The sequence below is a fragment of the Alligator sinensis genome, unplaced genomic scaffold (genome assembly GCF_000455745.1).
Source record: "Alligator sinensis unplaced genomic scaffold, ASM45574v1 scaffold246_1, whole genome shotgun sequence".
Taxonomy (NCBI): domain Eukaryota; kingdom Metazoa; phylum Chordata; order Crocodylia; family Alligatoridae; genus Alligator; species Alligator sinensis.
In genome coordinates this window covers 958,046-963,859 of record NW_005842367.1, presented here as the reverse complement: position 1 = coordinate 963,859, position 5,814 = coordinate 958,046, and the positions used below count along the sequence as shown (strand labels likewise).

The window sequence follows — 5,814 nt, the reverse complement described above, 5'->3', positions numbered from 1 at the left end:
CTGCTTCGCCTCCCGCGCGGGGCCGCTCCCCCAGGCTCCGCGGGGTAAGCAGCTCCCCTCCCCTCACATCCATCCAATGCAAAAAGAAGAAATGGAACCAATTAATACAGGAATAACTTTCCCAGCCACAAAACAATCCTCAGATGAATATCAGCAATACTGTATAACATTCCAACATCATACTCAACAAAACAGAAGGAATCAATCAACCCTCTAACATTCTCAATCTCTCGACATGCACACTTACCAAAGCTGAAAAATCTGTCCTCTCCAAAGGCCTTAATTTAGGTCCAGAAAAATACCCAAATAAGAGAACTACAATGTGGAGAGCTAGAAGAATTTTTTTCAATGCCTCTGAAGGAATATTTCCACAACCAAAAGGAATCCACTTTCAACATGAATTCATCCAATGACGACATCAATAGAAAAATCAATGCAGAAAAAAAAACAACCCTCAGCTTGGGCAGCTAACAGTGGATGAAATTCAAACCTCAATCGCTACGTCGACTGCTTCAGAGAAAGAATGAACAATGAAATGCTCAACAACAAACACCACTATAACAACCTCTCCCTCTCAGAAAGAAGGGCCATAGAATCTCTAAGATCCAACCACCAAATAGTAATTAAACCAGCAGATAAAGGAGGAGCTATAGTTATACTTAACCATGAAGACTACATAAAAGAAGTCAACAGACAACTCTCTGACACTACCTACTATCCTACTATAAAAAACTAGAGGAAGATCCTACTCCCCTTTTCTCCTCAAAACCACCATTACATCATTTCCATTGGAACTACAAGTAAAACTTCAGACCCTGATCCCTCCACTATCCAGGGACTTTTTACCTGCTCTCTCAAATCCACAAACATGGTACCCCTGACAGACCTAGCATTTCAAACCATGGAACCCTAACAGAAGAAATATCAGGTTTAATCGAATCCATCTTAAAACGGCTCGTCACCCAGAGACTGAGTTTCATCCAAGATACAACTGACTTCCTACAAAAACTCAAAAACCTAACCCACTTTCCTAGCAATACCCTCCTAGCCACCATGGATGTCACTAGCCTATACACCAGGATCGCTATCCCACACCAGGATGGCATCCAAGCCTGCCTCAAATATCTAGAAGAACGAGATTACAATCCAGAGTACAGACCTGAGGATATCACTGAACTCATATACTTATGAACTTTCATTTCTACGCAGAAGAACTTTTACAATCTTATCTCCAATGCCAGATGAAGGGTGTTTGTGCCCGAAAGCTTGCAATTAAAGAATTTTTTTGCAAAAATCTTGTTGATATAATAAAAGATATAACTCTCTACTACGAGTCCTGATTGCCTTTTCCTCTAGACCAATATGGCTATAACCTGGATACCTATACTTCATCTTCACACACAACAGCTTCAGTTTCAACAACCAACACTTCCTCCAGGCTATGGGCACCAAAATGGCCCCATAATATGCCAACCTTTTTATGGCCCACCTAGAAGACGACTTCCTGAAGAACTGTACCATCAAACCCCTACTATACCTGAAATACATAGATGACATCATCATTTGGACTGAAACCCTGCAGTCTCTGATTGATTTCCACCAAAAATTTAACAATCATCACCCCTCCATCAGACTATTGCTTGAATACTCTAACACCAATATTTCCTTTTTGGACACCATGATCAATATCCAAGATAGTAAAATTCAAATCACCATATATAAGAAATCCATGGACCAACATACATATCTACACAGAACTAGCAATCGCCCTAAACACACCAAGAAAGCTGTAAGATACAGCCAAGCTCTCTGATACCACCAAATTTGCAGCGACTACCCACGACTGCCACCTCACAAATCTCAAATCCTCAAAATCTCGAGGGATTTGACGGTGGGGGTCTATTACAGACCCCCCAATCAAGAGGAGGAGCTGGACAGGGAATTTTCAGGCCAGCTTGCGGAGACACTAAAAGCAAGGGATGTAGTTGTCATGGGCGATTTTAATTACCCGGACATCTGCTGGGAGGAGCAGTCAGCCGGGACGGACCGCTCCAGGAGGTTCTTGGCCGAGTTGCAGGACCTCCACTTGATTCAGGAGGTGCACAGTCCCACCAGAGGAGATGCTCTGCTGGACCTGGTCCTGGCCGCAGGCGACGACCTGGTAAGAGGCCTCCAGGTTCTTGACCACCTGGGCAATAGTGATCATCGCGTGCTGGAATTCACCATCCAGCGTAGAGTGTCAAGGGCCCGCAGCAAGGTGGTGGCCCTAGACTTCAGGAGGGCCAACTTCAGTGAGATGAGGAGATTAGTGGGAGAGGAACTGGGGTCCTTGAGGGCAGAGGAACTCAGCGTCCAAGAGGAGTGGTCGTTCCTTAAGGAAACGATACTCGGGGCCCAAGGGGTGTCCATCCCGACAAGAAGCAAGGCGGGCAGGAGTGTCCAAAAGCCCCCCTGGCTCACCAAGGGTGTCCGGGAATGCCTGCTTGCCAAAAGGGTGGCGTACGCCCGGTGGAAGGGGGGTGTAATCTCCAAAGAGGAGTATACCTCCTCTGCTCGGGCCTGCAGGCGGGCTGTTAGGAAGGCCAAGGCGGAGATAGAGCTCGGATTAGCGTCCAGGATTAAGGATAACAAAAAGTCCTTTTTCAAATATATTGGGAGGATGAAGAAGGCGCCGGGTAATGTGGGGCCCCTGCAGGATATGCGGGGCAATCTGGTGGTTGCGTCAGAGGATAAAGCGGACCTCTTTAACCAATTCTTCACCTCCGTTTTCTTGTGCAGGGACCGGGACTTCCCTGCTGTGATAGAAGCCGGACGCGAGGGGATCGCCTTCAGACCTCAGGTTGGGGAGGACCGGGTTAGAGAGCTTCTGGAGGGGCTGGACGCGTTCAAGTCAGCGGGTCCGGATGCTCTCCACCCCAGGGTGCTGAGGGAGCTGGCTGGGGTTATTGCAGGGCCCCTGGCACGGCTCTACGAGCGATCGTGGTGCTTGGGCCAGGTGCCAGACGATTGGAAGGTAGCTAATGTGGTCCCCATCTTCAAAAAAGGGAAAAGGGAGGACCCGGGCAATTATAGGCCCGTCAGTCTTACCTCAATCCTGGGGAAACTCTTTGAGAAGATCATCAAGGAGCACATTTGTGATGGGCCGGCATCAGAAATGATGCTCAGGGGCAATCAGCATGGATTTATTAGGGGGAGATCATGTCAGACCAACCTGATTGCCTTTTATGATCAGGTCACAAAGGCCATGGACGCAGGTGTCGCGGTGGATGTAGTCTTTCTGGACTTCAGCAAGGCCTTTGACACCGTCTCTCACCCCATCCTAATTAATAAACTAGGCGACTGTGGCATAGATGCCTACACAGTCAGATGGATTGCAGATTGGCTGAAGGGTCGCACTCAGAGGGTGGTGGTGGATGGATCATACTCGACTTGGGGGGAGGTGGGTAGTGGAGTCCCCCAGGGCTCGGTCCTGGGGCCTGCGCTGTTCAATTTCTTCATCAGCGATCTTGATGTTGGGGTGGAAAGCAACCTGTTTAAATTCGCTGATGACACCAAAATTTGGGGGGAGGTGAGCACGCTAGCAGGGAGAGAGAGATTGCAGAAGGATCTGGATAGGTTACAGGGGTGGGCAAACAGGAACAGGATGTGTTTCAATACGGACAAGTGCAGGGTGCTGCACTTGGGTAGTAGGAACCAGCAGCACACTTATACGATGGGGAACTCCCTACTTGAGAGCACGGAGGCGGAAAGGGATCTTGGTGTCATTATTGACTCCAAGATGAACATGGGCCGACAATGCGAGGTCATGGTTGGCAGGGCTAACCGGACCTTGTCGTGCATCCACAGGTGCATCTCGAGTAGAGCCAGGGAGGTGATCCTCCCCCTCTATGCGACGCTGGTCAGGCCGCAGCTGGAGTATTGTGTCCAGTTCTGTGTGCCCCATTTCAGGAGGGATGTGGACAACATGGAGAGGGTCCAGAGGAGGGCCACCCGCATGATCCGGGGACAACAGGGCAGACCCTACAGTGAGAGACTGCGGGACCTGAACCTATTCAGCCTCCACAAGAGAAGGCTGAGGGGGGACCTGGTGACCGTCTATAAACTCACTAGGGGGAACCAGAAGGGTTTGGGGGAGACGCTGTTTCCCCTAGCCCCCGCTGGCATAACAAGGAGTAATGGGCACAAGTTGATGGAGAGGAGGTACAGATTGGACATCCGAAAAAACTACTTCACAGTTAGGGCGGCTAGGAGCTGGAACCAACTTCCAAGGGAGGTGGTGCTGGCCCCTACCCTGGGGATCTTTAAGAAGAGGCTGGATACTTACCTGGCTGGACTCATTTGAGTCCCGTTTTTGTTTTTAGGGTGTTTTTTTTTTTTGGGTTGTTCTCCCGCCCTGGCGGGGGGTCGGGCTAGAAGATCTATTAGGTCCCTTCCGACCCTGTAACTATGAAACTATGAAAACAGCCTTCAGCCAACCAGGACATTCCTCCAGAAAGAGAGATTGCACTTTTGAAAGAGCCGCCTGGACACCACGTTTAGATTTGCTGCAGTACAAAAAGAAAATCCCCACAAACTGCATACCATTATTTATGACATATCACCCGTCCCTGGAACCTACACAGAAAATCCTCAAACAATTATAACCTATACTAAAAAGAAGACCCCTCTCTTAAAACACCTTTCCAGAACCACCCATCCTAGCCTTCAAACAAGCACCGAATCTCACAAACCTCATCACCAGAAGCAAACTCCCTGTGGCCAAAACCACACCAGATGGATCCAGACAATGCCAGGACAAGAAATCAAAACGTGCCAACCCATCTCCACCACTCCCACTATAAATACACCCCACAACAAACCATCACCATTCCTGGATCTTATTGCTGCACCTACAGAAATGTTTTATATTTCATCCAGTGCACCAAATGCCCTGATGGAAAATATGTTGGAGAAACCAAACAACAACTGTGCACCAGAATGGCCGCGCACTGAAAATCTATCAAAGACAAGAATATCCAATTACCTGTGGGTGCCCACTTCTCACAAGACAACCACTCCCTCTCTGATCTTTTGGTTCTAATCATCCAAGGGAACATACAAAACACATTCTGTAGACGAGCCTATGAACTTCACTTCATAAATCTACTGGATACAAAAAATCATGGACCCAATATAGACATTGCTTTTATGACACATTACAACCTGCCTGACATCTTATTCAACAGGTACCTGCCTGACCTGACCTCTTACATTATTCTTCCCCCACACACCTTTTCTCTCTTCCCCTCACCTACTTTTTTGCCCTTTGTCTCCCTGATTTCCTACTATTTCCTTCTTCATTGAGAGCCTCTTCCTTACCCTGTATTATTACCTCTGTAATGTTTCCCTTTGGCCTTTTTCTCCCTGTTCTCTTCCCCCTCCCCTCTCTGCTTTACCTTTTGTTTTTCTAATCTTTACCTTTTACATTCTCACTGACATCCTGCCACACTTTTAGCTTCTCTCATTTCTTGGAGTCTTAGAACAGCAGAGACTTCCTGTGCCCCAAAGAAGGGTGACTGCACCCAAAAGCTTGCTAAGAACTTTTTTCCAACTACTCAGTTGGTCTAATAAAAGATACCACATCTACTCTAAGAACCTTGCCTGCCTCTATCCTTAGACCAACACAGCTAACCAAAAACCCAGTAATATTAGAGAACTGAAAAGTCATTTGAAGCAAGGTCAGGACTAAAGGGATGAGAGAACCTTGGCTCCAAGGGTTGTCTATTTATAGCTTCTGTGACTACGTGGGCAAGTTTCCTCATGGTAGAGGAGGAT

The 5,814-nt window shown here is 47.7% G+C and overlaps 1 protein-coding gene across 7 annotated transcripts in view; it reads left to right on the top strand.

Annotated features, from left to right (window-relative positions):
* Positions 1–5,814, top strand: part of WDR19 (WD repeat domain 19) — a 90,164-nt gene that overhangs the window by 24,857 nt on the left and 59,493 nt on the right. The gene's annotated exons all lie outside the window — the stretch shown is intronic.